Source organism: Anser anser (genome assembly GCF_964211835.1).
Source record: "Anser anser genome assembly, chromosome: 1".
Classification (NCBI taxonomy): Eukaryota; Metazoa; Chordata; class Aves; order Anseriformes; family Anatidae; genus Anser; species Anser anser.
In genome coordinates, this window is record NC_139720.1 from 28,594,767 (window position 1) to 28,611,705 (window position 16,939).

Genomic DNA, 16,939 nt, shown 5'->3' on the forward strand with positions numbered 1-16,939 from the left:
AGTTGATCCAAAGACTGAATCGCAGTTTGCACACACAGAAAGCCTGAATTAGGACTACACTGACTGCATTACTGGATTTTTGAGCATTATTTTATAACCTTAACAAAGATCCTTAAAAGCAGAGTTACTTGCAATAAATGCATTACTTTGGCTGAAATAGAAACTGCTGTTATTCCATGAATACACCAGAAGAAAGTCTCCGCTTCATGAAAAATATCTTTTAAGCGGTCACTAACATTTTCATAAACGACAATTTTTTTAAAAAAGTAGACAACCCATATAGCAAGTTCATCATCCACTTTACATATCCTTTGGCAGATTTTACTTCAGTCTGATCCAACAGCTTAAGTGACAAGGATGGAAACCATCTGATATACTCTTGAAGAGCTTCTTCCAATTTACACTTATTTAAAGGCATCTAACTTAAAAAAGCCAAGATGGCTCCGCATTGTAAACCAAAACACAGTAGTAGAGATGATCAGAAGATGAGCCTCTAAAGTGCATGTCTGATACAAGCCAAAATTAAAGTGATAATCTCAAAATTACATCAAATTGGATATTGCAAATGAAAAAAAAAAAAAAAAGAAGGAGGAGAAGGAGAAGGAGAATGAGAACGAGAAGAACGAGAAGAACGAGAAGAACGAGAAGAACGAGAAGAACAAGAAGAACAAGAAGAACAAGAAGTAGTTTGGCAATGGTATTGATGTTTCTTTTAATTTTGTTTACTCTCCTAGAACAAAAACGGGTAGCTTAAGAGTAGTAAATAACATCTGATCACAAAACAAATCAATTTATACTAAGGTGCTACCAGATTATTCACCTGTATGGGAAAAGATTTGCGAATGCCTCATGAAGGTAAGATTATCTAGAAGTTAACACGGCATTAACTTCATAAAATTAGTTATTTGAAGGAAAGCATTAGTTGAAGGACTTCAACTTGTACAGTTTTAGTCTGATGTGCACCTACGAAATACTAACTTGAACTTAGCAAACCTGTTATTTTAAATTTATTTGGTTTTAATACAGAAAAGTGGATAATAAAGTACAACCAAATTGCTGACCTTCATATGTGGACTCATAGTAATTACTATCCTTTGACCATTCAAAAACAGAACTCAGAATTTTTGATTTGTATAAGCATTATGTACTTTACTTTACTGGAAATACTATTTATAGTTCATCTTAGTTAACATTACAAACAGGTTCCTAACTGCCTTATTTCTTACTTCATGTCCTTTATTAACCAACAAAATGAAAGACAAGGATAAAGTGTTTTTAATGAAAAGGTTACATTTTTCAACCAAAGACACAAACAAACACTACTGCTCTTAAAAGAGGTCTATGAAATTCTAAAATCATGTTCTACACACTTAGATAAATAAAGACCAAAAAAAAAAAAGACAAAAAAAAAGGATTTTTTTCTAATGCCCAGAAGTTTCAGAAGTTTTTTTTACGTACTTTTCCCTACTATTTAGCATGTAATATATACATAATGTATAAATATAAATATAAGTATAAATATAAATATAAAGAATGAAAATGCTAGGGAATAAATTGTAAAAAGAAGGCAAAGAACAAAAATACCATTCATAATTCCATTACTCAACTTTGAAAGAGATAGATTATATGGAAAACTTGAAAAATTATTACTTATTTCACATAATTCAAAATGTATGCATTAACTATTTGCATTATACCTCTGTTACCAAAGACCAATATGACCATTTTAGTTTTCTACCTTACTCCTAAAGCCTAGATAAGATTCATATTCTGTATTTTATCAATTCTCTTAGCACACGATATATCAAAATTTCAGGATGTTTTTCTGAATCTGTACAGATCCAATCTGGGGTAAAAATTACATTGGAGTAGTAGTATAAATTTAAATGAATAACAGCTAGCTACAATATTCCCAATAATACCATCAGACCAGGATTTCATGAAGGTAAGAATAATAGTTCATTGTAAATGCCATCTGCAATTACACTTTTATTAAAAACATCTTGTTTTTCCTTGTACACCTCACACACTTTGCTTTCTTTGGGTGTCCTATTGAGGGCCTTCAACCTCCCAAGCTTCCATATTTAAAACCAAAGAATAATTTTGATTGTATAAATTTATTAACAACTATGCTATCTCTTTCAGTATTGATAGCTCTCTCTCTACTAAGCTGACTCACTGCTGATGAAATGGAGGAAAGACCCCATATAGAGATGCAGAGTAAAAGAAAGTAAAACAAGCAGATTACCTCTGGATTTGACAGTAGAAGGATTAAGAGAATAAAACTGAGGATCAGATGAACTCAACTGCAGAAGACTCCCATCAGTTTCATTAGCCAGACCATTTCACTTGCTGGTGTGCATTAACTCATAGTGTGCTTGCTTTTCACAACATAACTTTGGATATGATACTTAGGGCTTTATTTCAAATCTCATAATGTTTGATATTTTCCTGAAAGCTTCAGTGGTTGGAATCAAGAAATTTTACAATAATTCCTTTTTTTTTTTTAATATAATTTTACAGTTCTCATGGTTGCAGATTAAAAATTTAGAATTTAAATCCCTAGAAGGGTCAGAGCCCAAAAAGGAGATAAAAAAGAATAAAGAGTACATAATTAAAAAACACTCCTGATGCATAAAAGCCCAATATAAAAATTTGAGGTGGCCAACTTGTGATTTCATGAAACTATTTAAATATCACAATTTTTTTAACTGAAACCACAAGAGCTAAAAGCTTTCTTTTCTGTTTTCTTTCTTTCTCAGTTGGCAATATGTATTGCTACAATACTCATACGCTTACTCTTACATCTGATCCTCATTATGAGTGGAATCAATCCTCAGTCATGGTTTTTATAACCATGCTCTGAATAGCTGCTCCATCGTGAGCAGTTAAGCGACATTCGACAGTGGTTCAGAGAGACCTGTTGTTGAGGCTTACTGTCAACAAAAAGCACTTTCTTACTGATGGCAGAACTATATAGAGAGCTGAAAGGATGAGTCACAGTGAATAAAGTGTACGACAAATTTAGCCCTATTTTATGTTTATTCTTTTTTCACTTTCTTTACAGAAAGGAATGACATTTTACAACACTGTTCATCATTTGGACCTAACCAAACAAAATTTGGATTAGGACCTGGTCATGTACCGGTTGCTATTATTTCTGCTATCTGGGACTTCTTAGTCAGTACTGCCTGATTTAGGATATAAATCATGAAATTTATTATGTTCCTTGACTGAATGACCCAAGCAGTAGAGGTTGGAGGTAGGGTGGTGTACTGGGGGTTCTCACCAACAGGTTACAGTATTTACTGGTTGCTTCTCTGTTGTTTTTAGAGAACAGTTCAGAATGCTTCTCAAAACTGCTGGTACACTTGTGAATAAATTATTACAGATGTGCTTATAAGCCAAGATTGGTGCTTTTTCAAAAGAAACATTAACAATTCTTAACTTTTTCCTTTCTGATGTCTTAAGCAAGCCTATTGCATAAAACACACACTCACACTTCTGAAATTAATCTGAAAATTAATTTTACTTTAAAGAAGCTGCAAACTACTATGCTAACTTTATATATATAGCATGAAAGTTGGTGACTACCAGCTAATCAATTCCCAATCAGAATACTGGTGCTTATCCCTGTTAGGGCTTTACATGAAAGCATTTATCTTTGCATGCAGTTCCACTGATGATAAACTCCCTTAGTGTAATTATGAGCACACAGAAAAAATGACCATGGAATTTAAGACGGTTAAATACTTCTGATTTCTTTTTATTTCTTCAATTCGGTCATTTAAAAGAGCATTCTCAAACTATTTATAAACATGCCTGATAAACTATTCCACAGATCCACTTCTAGCTGCTTGTACTTTGATTCTATGGAAGAAACCACAGAAGAGTGACAACTAGTATGACTGTTTGTGTTTTGGCTTAGTAAATTCAAAACTACCTTGAGTCTTCCCAAATAATGATGGAAATAGAATTATAGGAAGTATTTTTTGCTTTCATTCTGATTAATCTGGACAGTGCCCACCCAAACTCTGAAGAACTGCTTTCTCTCTTTCTAGACAATGAAAGCATAGGAGGAGTTTCAATTTGGAAATATAAACACCTTTAACTATCAAAAACATATTATCTTGATGAACTAGTTAAAAAGCTATTCCTTTCAGGAGCAAAATTAAGCTTTAATAACCAAAAAGACAAACTTATTTACTTAGTTTACAACTTTTGTATTCACCATCTTTCTTTAAAAGTAACATTACATAGCAAGACTTGTAATACACACCATTATATTCTTTCCAAAAACTATTTTATTACCACGTAGTACCATTCATTTATCTATATTGCAAGACATATATATTTATATTTATTTGAACCATGACTAAAGAACGTTTCTTTTTCCTTTTTTTTTCTTTTTTAAAGTCTACAGTAGTTCCGTTTCCATATGGTATAATATACAGATATAAGCCTTAGTATATGCAATTGAACTTTTCACACCCTCAAAAGCCGCAAAATCAGATGGTCTGTGGTTTTTGCAGCTGGTGCACTGCACTCATATTGGGTAGTGTCATATGAAAAATATTTCACTCCCCAAGCCCTAAACAGAGTCACTCATTAATGAAATGCAGGCAGTACAATGAGATCATATAAGGTATAGATTTCAACAGCCGTACTAAAAACAGTAAAGGAACACTGAACAAGAACACAAATCAAGTTCCTCTGCCAGAACAGGAATTTTTTTTTAGAGGAATGTCTTCTTACATTTAACATTTGCTTTGAAAACAACTGCTAACCACTACCCAGAAAAAAACCTTTAGTACAAGTGTTAGCAGACTAAACAATCACAATTTGGCAGAGGAAAAACAGTAAATAACTTCAGACATAGTTACATTACAGGATGTCTCACCCCAATACGCCACTATCAAATCACAAAATGATTTACTTAATACCACATATGGAATCTGCTTACTTAAGAAAATAAGCTGTCACCAGCAAAACTTTGTTTAAAAATAATTTCAGAGCTGAGGTTTATCAAATTTCACTTTAGTTTGTTTTTACAGAAATCTGAAAAGAAAAAAAAAAAAAAAAGAAGGCAATCTTGTTGCAAAAATATTATATTAAGCCCACTTTAACAGAAAATGTATACTTAGGCTGAATTTTTACACAGTATTACTAGCACAATTCCTTAAAAGAATGACCATGGCTTTGCACTCTATGTCATGACATTATATTCCAATAAAATGTGTCAGAGGATATTATTTAATTTCTGTCCTTCCCAAGTGATACCCATCTATTTTCCTCAGTCTAATAGCTTTAACTAAGAAAAGACTCAGTAGAAGAAACAAACACCAGACAACGCAGCCAACGTACTTTACGGACTTGATTCTCTTCTCTCTGACTCTGATACAACTCTGTGGATTTCAGTGGCCGGAATATGATCGTTGTAACTGAGCTAAGTCTCAGGCTTTGAGTAACTATGTTATAAATCCAAGGGCTCCAGCAGGTTTGTTTTATCTGGGGAGATTGTCTGAGGCAAAAGTACATCCAAGCAAAGTTACACTTTCGATCTTGCCCTCGAAAGTCGATGAGGATATATCGGTAACAAGTGGCCAACTTGATTTCTATCTATATTACTTATTAATTTCACTTTTAAAATAACAGTATTTTGAAAATCTCATGCAACTGGGATAACCCTTATATAAATACAAATATAAATATATATATACATAAATTAAAATATAAATAATAAAATGCAATCTAGTAATTGAATAGGAGACCAGGAGACAAGACAGTTGTGATTTTGTTCTTGTTGTTGCTGTTTTTCCCTGCTACTCCTCACTCTTCTGTTTACTCAATTTCAATGCTTTTAAGAAGTAACTTTGTATTTTATGTTTTGGAAGTTATGATTATTTCTCTTTGCAGTAATTACTTTTGTAGCAATTTATATGCTTTTAATTGTCTAATGCTACTCAGCACAGAGGAATTACTAAAGGTTGTATCTCTGAGCCAAATAAGTATACAATGCATGAGATAAATTCCTACATTTATCTGCATCTGTTGTCCATAAAACGTTTATACGCCTCATTCGTGCCACCTGGCAATAAACTCTAGCTTACACTTGAAACACTACACGGAGTTGAAATAATGCATAGTACCACAGCTCAATACAGAGAATTAAATACGAGCTAAGAATAGAGCTGCTTTTGTATTAATCCTGTATCAGTACCGAGGCAAAAGCCTACCAGGATTTACAAATACCACATATATCAGGAAACAAAACTTTGAATATTTTCCAGCCATGTATTTTGCCACAAGTTTCAATATTACAGAACATCTCTTTAAAACAAAGCAAAACAAAACAAAAACTATATTATAAAACAAACACTGTATTATACAACAATAGAATAATAATAAAAAAAACAGGAGCTGAACTTAACTGTGGACTTTAATTCAAAGACAGAATATTAAGTGCGTGTAAATTTCTCCACTACTTACCTCACAAGAAATTGCATTATATACTGTGATCATGATATATATGTTATTTTTTAAGTTGTGTAGTAAATATGCCAAGTTTATTACATGCCTTCAATAACACAAATCGAATTCTGCTACAATGAACTTAACTATAGAAGATCTGTTCCTCTTAATTAAGAAAATTATTTAAAAGTAAAGTCTTAAATAACTTGCTCCAAAAATAGACTGCGTCCTTTTTTATATCATATATCAATACAGTGTCATACTTCTCAAACATAATAGGTAGGAATTTTTAGAGTAATCTTGCTTTTAGCAATAAAAACTCATCACCATTCAAATGCAATATTCAGACCAACAATCTATGGAGATCTTTTACTTACACCTGGTTTTAAGCAAATTGTCCCACTTGATTTCAGAGAAAAATATTTTCTGTGTGTTAGCTTGCAAAGTACCACTCCTGGACTTCAAAGCAAGAATGATACAAAATTAACACTGAAAATATGTTATGGATTAGAATGGATTAGAAACAGGCAAATCTGTAAGTCTCAGAATGTAACTGCAAACAGGGAGTTACATTAGGTGCATTTTTAAGAGAGACCTGCCATGACAGGTTACCACTCCTGTACCATTTCACATTTTTATCAATGACCTCCCAGAAAATGCAGATTCATTACTGATGACGTTTGCAGACAACACACCAAATGGTAACAAGGAGAGCCAACCACTAGAACAAAATGTTTGAAATCTATGACAAGGCACTAAATAAAGAAAATGAATACTTCTCCTACCACAAATACGTGAAGTTAGTGTACTTCCAGCTACCAAGAAAGAAGTCCATATTCAAAGGATGAAACACAGTATCTTAGAAATAATGACAGACTTGAAGTTACGATGCATAGTGAAGCCCCATGGCACACTGGTCAAACGGGCAAAGACCCTTGATCATATAAAGAATGAGAAAAGGACAGTTATGCTTTTTAAAATCCCAACATAATATAACCATTGCAGAATATGGTGTCCAGTTCAAACGTCCACAGTAAATTGGGAAAGTTTAAAAGACAATTCAGATAACCTTAACATGAAAGCATGTCTTATACATTGAACTCCAGGAGTCTTTGTCTATTCAAGTTCCCAAAAAGAAGGTTAAAAGCATATGATAAACAGAAAGTTCTCCACTTTACCACTTGAAGATACAATGACTGCAGCTTCAATCTAGAGATACTCAGGCAAGAAAAAACACTCCACTGGAATTAATTACATAATGTTTATGGAGAGCAGCATTTTAAAACTTTAGTAGTCACTTCAATCTCTAACAGGCCATCTTAACTGATTCGCCACCTAGATGAAGAACACCGTTAAGCAATGGCTTTAGCTTCAATAAAATAACTGACTTTCCATATGAAATGTGATTGCCTACTACACTGTCCTGCAATCCCAGCCCACAACCAGCCCCAGAGAACACTCACCATTATCCTTCAACACAAAGATGCAGCTATTTTAGGTGGTTATGGGATTCCACGATGACCCAGCTACCACTCTTACTGATACACCATTCTAGATATCAGGTCACAAGGAATTCTATTTCAATACCAGGTCAGACAATACAGTGATGAAGTTGTACCCTTCCATTTCAGAAAGTATAAGAGGAGGTGTAGCCTGTAACATTATCCACTAAAAGTATCATATTTACAAGGCAAAAGAATGTAATTTGAAAATTTAAGCATACAGAATAAAATAAGAAGTAGAAATAGTAAAATTTTGATCTCCTCTGAGTAAGGAAATAGAACGATTTGAAAATGAAAATGAGTATCTGCTGAAGATCAGAAGACCAGGTAGGAAAACTAATTTTTCTAGGAATATTATTATTTTATTGAAACTGAAGGCATTGTATTCACAGGATACCTTTATCTACTGAAATATCTACTGGGTAACAAACTAATACATCATATCAAAATGACCTGGTTTATCATAGAATCATAGACTCACAAAATAGTTTGGGTTGGAAGGGATCTTAAAGATCACCTAGTTCAACCCCCCTGCCATGGCAGGGATGCCACCCACTAGATCAGGTTGCCCAGGGCCCCATCCAACCTGACCTTGAACAGCTCCAGGGATGGGGCATCCAAAACTTCTCTGGGCAACCTGTTCCAGGGCCTCACCACACTCTGAGTAAGAATTTCCTCCTAACATCTAATCTAAATCTCCCCTCTTTGAGCTAAAACCATTTTCCCTTGTCCTATCACTATCTGCCCACATAAAAAGTTACTCTGCATCTTTTTTATAAGCTCCCTTTAAGTACTGGAAAGCTGCTATGAGGTCTCCATGGAGCTTTTTCTTCCTCAGGCTGAACATCCCCAGTTCTCTCAACCTTTCTTCATGGGAGAGGTGATCCAGCATTCCTCCAGCACTCCTCCTTCGCAGCCCTCCTCTGGACCTGCTCTACCAGGTCAATATCCTTCTTGTGCTGCGGGCCCCAGAGCTGGATGCAGCACTCCAAGTGGGGCATCAGAAGGGCAGAGTAGAGTGGGACAATCACCTCCCTTGACCTGCTGGCCATGCCTCTGTTGATGCAGCCCAGGATGCAGTTGGTTTTCTGGGCTGCAAGTACACACTGCTGGCTCATATTAAGCTTTTTGTCCACCAAAACACAAGTTTGTATTTTAATAATTAAAAGATCAAAAAGACTCTTTCATATACTAACTCTCTTATTCAAAAATAGAATGCTAAAGACATAATTGAACTTAAAATAATGTAGAAAAATCAAGTATACGATAAAGATTAAAACTATGAATATGTAAAAGTGCCTAATATATTGAAATAATACTTTCCTAGGATCTTAACCTACTGCAAAATTTTATGCATATCAGGACTCTCACATTGATCAGAATTTGACAGGATAAGAACACCCAGACTAATGATACATAATAGAAAGAAGAGGACAGAAAAGAACTTCACTGACGTAACACAACATCCAGTTAGTAGTAGTCTTATCTAACACCCTTACTGATCTGGAAATTAATGTGAATGCCAGCATCAGGATTGGAAACTTGTAATAAATTGGAAAATGTTGAGGACAGTCAATGTAAACACTGAAATTACTGTTTTAAACAAAGACCTCAAGGAAGACCTCATTGTGGTGAATGGAGTTAAATCCAGTTGGAAGCCAGTCACTTGTGTTGTACCCCAGGGCTCAGTACTGGGGCCAGTTCTCTTCAGTGATCTGGAGGAGGGGATCTAGTGCTACCTCAGTAAGTTTGCAGATGACACCAAGTTGGGCAGGACTGTTGATCTGCTTGAGGATAGGAAGGCTCTGCAGAGCGATCTGGATGGGCTGGACTGATGGGCCAAGGCCAACTGTATGAGGTTCAAGAAGGCTAAGTGCCAGGCCGTACACTTGGGGCACAACAACCCTTTGCACCACTACAGGTTGGGGGAAATGTGGCTGGGAAGCTGACAGTCAGAGAGGGACCTAGGGGTACTGGTTGACAGCTGTCTGAATATGAGCCAGCAGTGTGATTGCACAGCCAAGAAGGCCAACAACATCTTGGCTTGTATTAGAAGTACTGTGGCCAGCAGGACCAGGGAAGTGATTGTCTCTCTGGACTCAGCTCTGGTGAGGTTGCACATCGAATACTGGGTTCAGTGTTGGGCTCATCACTACAAGGAGGACATTGAGGTGCTGCAGCTTGTCTAAAGAATGGCAACAAAGCTCATATAGGGTCTAGAGAACAAGTCTTATGAGGAGCAGATGAGGGAACTGGGGTTTATTTAGCCTAGAGAAAAGGAAGCTCAGGGGAGACCTTATCACTCTCTACAACTACCCTAAAGGAGATTGTAACTGGGTGGGGGTTGGTCTCTCCTCCCAAGCAACAAGCGATAGCAGAAGAGGAAATGGCCTCAAGTTGTACCAAGGGAGGTTTATGTTGGATACTATGAAAAATTTCTTCACTGAAAGGGTTATGAGGCATTGGAACAGGCTGCCCAGGGAAGTAGTTGAGTCACCATTCCTGCAGGTATTCCAAAGATGTGCAGATGTAGTGTTGGTTTAGTGGTAGACTTGGTAGTGCTAGGTTGTTGGAGGTCTTTTCCAACATAATTGATTCTATGATTCTATGAAGATTAAAAACATGAGTTCAGTAGGTCTTCTCTAGCGCTAGGTGGATTGATTAGGTCTTTTATGGTCAAGTCTTCAGCAATGAATGTCAGGTAGCAGACTAACAGGCCCTGAGCTAGACCTAACGCTTCCTTGCAGGGAGAAGTATGCTGAGAAGTTTCAAAAAAGGGTATCGATCTGTAGATCCCAATGAGATCAGGTAGCCTTTGGCTTTACTCTTTATTGTGCTTACTGAGACTGATTTTTATATCCCTCAGCCATAATTAAAATGGGGAAAAGTATGCACAAAAAAAGTAATTTTTATATAAAGATGGAGTTGATAGCATCAATTAACCCGAAAATGGTTTCTTAAATTTATTATTATGTTTATACAAACTGTGTTCATCTCTGTCATCTTACTCCATGTACCTTGGCTTGTAGGTGTTCAGATTGTGTTATATGATTTAAATACACCTTCCTCAGGATGACTTTTTTTTCCCTTTCATTTCCAATATAAGCTATGGTATTTTTCAGACATTTGACATCAGAAAGAAAATAAATTAATTGATTAATAAAAGAGGACTCCTTTTTTATATACCTTTAAAACATGTGGAAGATTAGTTACAGACAAGTATCAGAACTTTTGATAATTTTCTACCTGTATGGATAGACAGAATAATAAGCAAAAGCAGCAAACCTTTCAGATTTGACTGATCACTACATCAAAAGCGAGGCGGAAACATTGTTTTTATACAATATATTAAAAGTGGGCATACAGTAAGCTTCCCAGAGGACAGTGAGAGATTGGGCTTTCAGACAAAATTGTATAATCACTTAACAAATATACAAGCTACGGATATGACCAGAAATTTCCAATGTAAAATAAACTACAAGAAATTAGTTGGCCTAAATAGAGCAAATATCTCATCTGTTTGTAACAACCAATAACCAGCCATTACATCTGCTTAAATTCTCTGTTTAATAACAACAATACAAGATGCAGTGTTCTCACTGCATCTATCTTAGACATAACAAGACAACCATGCAAAATGTTTGCAAGTATATAAAACAAACAAACAAACAAAACAATGAGCTAATTTCATTTTTCCAAACTTTCAACTTTTTCAAACTTCAGGATATAACATTTTTTCACACATAAAACCATATCGACTGAGGAGACTTTCTTTTGACTCATTATTCAAGTCCAACAGCAGAATTCATAGCAAGGCTATGATCAGTTTCTCATACTCTATCAGCCTGTAAAAAATCTAACCCAAAATATAAAGAAGATGATTCAAAATTCAGTACCTACTGGGACAGGATCCCTGTTTTGGTTTCCTCCTCTGAGCTGCAGTGTGCTGGCATGGGTTCTGCCACACTCATGAACACAACCTGCTTCATTTTTCCCCACGCGACCTATAGATGGCAGCAGCAGCAGCAGCTGATGCTCCCTGCATAAAGCCATTTGCAGCCTGGCTAGCGCGACTATAGTGGCTGTTCTTTAATTATGGTATTTTGAGATAATTACAGATGTCATATTGGAGTCCACTTATGAAATGCTCAATCCAATGAGAATATTGCTGAATTAAAAATAAATTTATATATATATATACATATATATATATATATTTCAACCAGATTCTTCCCCTTTGTATCAAAGATGAGGACACATTGTCAAGGTCAGCAAGAGACTGATCCTCATTTCTTTAAAACAAAATAAAACAATTTCCCCCCAACACACATTATTTGGGCTGAGCAACTAAATAACATGACAAATATACCTGAAAGCCAGACTGTTTCCAAATTTTCAAATAAATGAATATGTATGACCCTCATTTCACTGATAGGAGATCACATAAAAAATTACAAATAAATTACATTAGTTAATGTAACTGAAACAGCACAACAATGACAGACTTCAGTAAATATTGCAGTATTTGTAGCTTCCCAGGTGTTTCTGTTTTCAGCCCTGAGGTGAGGCAGCAGGAGCACTAGAAAGGTGGTGCCATGAAGGGGCTCTTGCAGGATGAGGCCAAGGGTGAAGTGAAATCAGGGCAATGCATACTCCAGGTCTCTCCTTTTCCCAACTCAGAATTACAGAGGAGAGGCCCCTTAGAAGATCTTTAGTAAGGAAAAAAAAAAAAAGAAATATGCAGGGGGAACCTGGATAAGGGCTAAATGGTCAGAACAATCCGCAAAAGAAGCAGCAAAAGAGTAACATCAGCTCCTTGAGAGAAATTTCTGAAAGTTTTACAGGAGCAGTTCTGTCCTGTTTTGGCTGGACATTTGGTCTGAATCTCTGCTATCCCTCACAATTTCTTCCCATAAAACTTATATTCATACTTCTTTCTTTCTTCTCGCTGGCACTTTCCTCCTTAAATTTCAGAAAAAAAAAATATGAAAAAAATAGACTAACATGATAATGAAAATCATAAGATGACAAAATAGCTGGCACCCTCCTCTGTCCTTCCTTTGATCATCAGATTTCTGGTGTATTAATTAACTTCAAGGCTTTCTTCTAGAGCAAAGTAACTACTTGTTTTCAAGTAGAAATTCAGACACAATTAAAAGGACAAATAGTTCCTGGGCCTGCTCCATGTCAACAACACGGAGCTGAACCACACCATTCCCAGTGCCCCAAAGCTGGAGCCTCCGGCATCCTTCTGCAAGGAACCCATGTGCTGCCTTCAGCATTTCAGGCACCACCCCAAAAATACCAATTCTGCCTTAAGGCCCCATGGGTGATTCAGAAGCTGTACTCACACTTTAAAACAGCACAGGCTCAAGCATCATACCGCAATTGCCTGTACCATTGAATCCTGGCCAGTGTTGGGTAGCACTCAGGCCATGCTCAGCCCCAAACTGCAGGCCTGCACACAGCAGGGACTGCTCTCTGTTCATGGTACGGTGGAGGCCTCCCTGCCTGGGAAGTAAAGGGAAAGAGAGTGTAGAGATCAGGACAGAAGATAGCATATGGTCTTCCTTTGGGGGGTTGAAAATAACCTCTGGCCCTGTTTGATTCATTAGAACTGGTAGAGGCCCACACAGGACAGGCAGCGTTGAACTGCCCAAGTCCCTCCCACAGCCTGACTGGGCCCAAAGACAGCTCACAGGGATGGCCTTCAGCATTGCAAATGCAGCTCCATCATTCTTTGTTCTGCCTTCCCTTTCTTCCTCTGCATCCCATGTAATGAGTCTCCTCAGAGCAGGCTCTATCTGGCACCTTCCTATTTTCTACGCTAACATTACCACAATAAACCTAACTACTAAGAGCTGACATTCACAATGTTCTGTAGGACTGCTTGCAAGAAGTACACGTCTTGTGTAAGTGGTTTGGATTTGTGGCTGTGACTGTGAAACATGTGCAGGAGAGGAGAAAGTACATCAGTGGTTGGAAGTGGTGTGGAGAGAGCATTTACTTCTACCAGTACACTATCCCTCCAATCTACAACTTCAATGAAACACTGAAAGTTCACACTTACTACAAAAAATGCAAGAACCCTGAGAAGGTTTTCCTCCCTAAAACAAAGTAGCTTACCATAGGCAGGCTTCCTACTAATGCTAACATCCATCACATAGCACCATCAGCTGGTTATCCTACTTGTCGTTCGTGTAAGGCTTTATTCTGCCAACAAACAATACATGGAATGGGCAAACAGTGATTCCTACAGTGATTCGTACAAGTTATTGTAGCAAGAAGTGTATTTGTGTGCTGCTCCACAATAAATCAGACTACACTATGCCTATTTAGACTACAAAGTCTTCAGCGCAGTGAATAGCATGGCCTTATTTTATAACAAAGTAAAAAATAAGTGTTTTTGTTTGTTTGTTTGTTTGTTTTAAAGTGTAGATAGTACTTCTGAAGGATTTTTTTATTTTTCAAGTGCAAACTGGAGGATACTTGTTCTCGTGGAAAACCATTGGAGATCAAGCATCCAACTCAGATACATTGCCACACACTGATAAAACTTCTACCCATGCTGGAGAACTCTGCTGTTTTATTAACAATATACATTAAAGGACTTGAGCTGAAAACTGTGCAAAATTTGTAATAACTAATATGAACTGTGGCAGAACAATCACACCATACTGCCTCTAGCAAATAAGTAGAAACAAACTATGGAAACAGATTAGGGAAAACGGCTACAATCACTGTCTGTACATGTTTAAAAGATAAAAGGATCATTTTGCCCCACTTTTCAGCCCTAATACTTAAACTATGGCAAAAGAAGAAAATAAAATGCAAAGAAAAAAAATCTCAAGTGTGAAAAAGAACATCAGTCTCATTAATATTGCCTATAAGAGCAAGAATAAAATCAAATACATTGCATTTTCAGAGGATGAACAATCAACCACATAGTGACAAGAAAAAAAAGTGTGTGCCTATTTTTCTCACAAAAATCTTTTTCTCTGAAGTTACAGAACCAGCAGAACAATTAGATTCCTGAAGTCCTCTTAAAAATTTGTTTTTATAACAGCTTGTTAAATAGACTTGGTTTAAAGTCATGGCCAAACATGTCAGGTTTAGAACGGTTCAGAATATGTTTTAGTACTGACACAGTTCTGCATACTATTTCGTGGGCATTATATATAGAATACCTTCAGGCACTGTAGCCACCATATGAGAAAGGAGTAAATCTCCTTAGGAATTAATTGTATGTTTTCTTACTTGTTTCTTCCCAAAGGTGAAAAACACATATAAAACAGTTTATGTTTTTCACTTCTTTCCCTCTTTATGATGTAGAAGGCCAGAATTTTTTTCCCAAAAACATATGGAGCAGACACAGAGGTTACCTGGTTTCTTAGTTTAGACTCAGGAGGATAATCACACCTCTCCCTGTATTTTTTCTAAAGAGTTAGAGGTCAAAAAAAACTGGAATAGGAACTTTCCAGTTCGAGGGTTTAAATACTGTGGCATTTTTTTCCTTAAAACCCAGCTTTGTTTTCCATATGAAAGCAAGTTAAATCAAGTTATGTTAAATTAAATCAATGGTAAAATTTCAGCAGTTTCTCTCCCCTATAACTTTTGGCATTTTCCTAGTACACATGATCACATGATACCATCATTTTACTCTTTTTCCAATCTTCTGGAAAAAAAAAAAAAAAAGCGAAATTGACCTAACCCCTGGGAGAGGAGAGAAAAGGCTGGGGGGGGGGGGCATGTTGGTTGAAGAAAGAGAGAGAGAGGGAGAGGGAGATGATAAGAACTGAATTGGTAAAGAATCAGGAACATCAAATGTAAGACAATGATAAGCATTCATTAAGTATTTATAATATCAGGGCATTAGCCTTTAATAGCACAAGTCTGCATATAACTCATACTGCACTTTCTGAAAGTATGAAACTGCAGTCCAATAAATTACAAAGAATAAAAGTAACAGTTTTAGGAAAGTCAATTAATACCCCCAAAAAAGTGATATGGTGAGAAATGACTATCTTAGAACAACGCATGTGAACTGCTGCGTTGAACACAATTGATCAGTGGAGAATAAATAAATAAATAAATAAATAAATAAATAATAAAAAAAAGAACCAGACAGAAACCAGGTATATCTAAACATTACTTGAACAGCCCCTGGATGGGAGGTGAAGGAATTTCACTTCACAATGCACTAATTCCATCCCTTTGTATACTCCAGCATCCTGGAGTACACCACCTATATCTTGTGTTGGATCAAAAGCCAATTAGACATCGGTTCATCTAGACCAGACCTAAGGCTGTTCGAAACTATAGCAGGAATAATGATCCATGTTTTTTTCTGGTGGTCAGTTGTCACTGGAGATCAATAGGAAGCCAAGGACCAGGAATCTGAAGATCTGGCCTGGTGCATTTACACCATCATATGTTTGTTGACTGATTTGTGAAGCACAGTAATACATTATTCTAAAGGCATTAACTGTTTCAGAGCAATGCAGAAATAGTCTGCAATAGTGTGCAATACCCCCAGTATTTGTTTTACATGTCCACAGTCTACGTGGAAAAAAAATCAACTAAATACATTATTGCTCATTAAATCATTACTTGGAAAAATACTTAAGAGCATTATTTAATCTACGTTTTTTCTGGTTTTCTAATACAAGTATTATTGTTATGATCATTTTACTGTTAAACTTTATTTTTATCATACAGAAAAAGGCTGAAATAAGAAAGAGTGTGAATCATATGGATCAAAGGCTATCCATCAGTGTGTCACACACCATGTGGCATTGTGTTTTGCTAAGTCGAAGTCATGCTCCAAGTTTCAAAACTTCAAACAACTGAAATACCACAACATTCATAAAACAGAACTGAGCTACTGGGAGTAAGAAAAAAAATACAAAAAAGGTAACAGACCTCAACAGCAGATAGTAAAATTAACATTTCAACAGTTCTTGCCT

General features: G+C 36.2%; 1 protein-coding gene across 11 annotated transcripts in view; it reads right to left on the bottom strand.

Moving 5' to 3' along the window:
• FOXP2 (forkhead box P2) overlaps positions 1-16,939 on the bottom strand; it is a 440,428-nt gene that overhangs the window by 252,719 nt on the left and 170,770 nt on the right. The gene's annotated exons all lie outside the window — the stretch shown is intronic.